This window comes from Dipodomys ordii, unplaced genomic scaffold (assembly GCF_000151885.1).
Source record: "Dipodomys ordii isolate 6190 unplaced genomic scaffold, Dord_2.0 Scaffold22, whole genome shotgun sequence".
Taxonomy (NCBI): Eukaryota; Metazoa; Chordata; class Mammalia; order Rodentia; family Heteromyidae; genus Dipodomys; species Dipodomys ordii.
The window spans coordinates 3512198-3513390 of NW_012267238.1; the positions used below are offsets into that span (position 1 = coordinate 3512198).

The following is a 1193-nucleotide window of genomic DNA, read 5'->3' on the forward strand; positions in this document are numbered from 1 at the left end:
TGAACTCAAGGCCTCATATTGTTGCTTAGCTTTTTCACTTAAGGTTGATGTTTTCCTACTTGAGCTACATCTCCATTTCTGGCTTTTTGCTAGTTAATTGGAGATAAAAGTATCTTAAATCTCAGAACTCATCCTCCTGAGTAGCTAGGATGAACATACTTTCCTATTCTGCCATCAGTGTTAATCTTGCTGCTGTAGCTGAAATACATGAGATGATGACTGCACATCCTAACAGCTATGTGATGATAGCCAGTGTATGATTATGTCAACTTACGTCCTAGATGGGACTGGCCACTGCAGTCCTGACCCAGGCCCCACACATTGTGTGGGTGTGCCATAGTTTACCAGTTTTCTGTGATAACTGAAAATATGAATAGTCTAACAATCTTGAACATTGTCATAGGCAAAGATTTACTTCTAGACTTATCTGTTAGACAGTAGGCCTAGTGGCTGGTGCTGAGTTTCCTTATCTCTTTGTGCATTATGCTGCTAATCCTGTTCCTTCCTCTGCTGCTAATCAGAATATTGCTACTTGATCTTCTAAAAGTTCATGCACTGATGCTTTTCTGTTATGTCCTATTGTTGGTCTGTATTCTATGAGACAGTTCACATCAACATAAAAAGATACTGGCATCTCAGCAATAAAAAATTATACTTCAGTTCTCTGAAGTAAATCAACTTTGGAGCCAAGGGGAGAGAGCGGTAGTTTTGTGAGCCAGGGAAAGAAGATTAGAGTGGGTACACTTAGGAGATGAGACTTTCCTGTAGTCCTAATGTTTTCTTTAAGAGGCTTCAATTAAATTGGTGCAGCTTCACTGATGAATTTCATCTTTCCTTCTATCTAGAAAAGCATTCATATTTCATGTCCAAAGGAAAGTGCATCTTCTAAGTTTTTGGCACCATATACTACTTTTTCCAGAATTCATACAAAGAGTGTAAGTATTTGATAAATAAAAAGAAAATTTCATAGTTCTTTTCACTTTACCTGTTTGTCTCATGCTGTAAACATATTTATAATTAATTAGTATATTGCATTGTAAAATGGTAGAACTAATGATATTGGCAAAACTAGTTCTTAAGTCCACACTTAAAATTTGTATAAATCTGTACTTGTCATCTTAGAGACTATATGAAATGTCCTTAAGTATGTTTTAACACAGCCACATAATAGCTCTGTGATAATTTTGTAATAA

The 1193-nt window shown here is 36.0% G+C and overlaps 1 protein-coding gene across 1 annotated transcript in view; it reads left to right on the top strand.

Annotated features, from left to right (window-relative positions):
• The first annotated feature begins 849 nt into the window (after nucleotides 1–849).
• Nucleotides 850–1193, top strand: part of Paaf1 (proteasomal ATPase-associated factor 1) — a 24445-nt gene continuing 24101 nt past the window's right edge. The window contains exon 1 of the mRNA XM_013014127.1: nucleotides 850–935. The gene's annotated coding sequence lies outside the window, so the exon portion shown is untranslated. The remainder of the gene's footprint in view (nucleotides 936–1193) is intronic.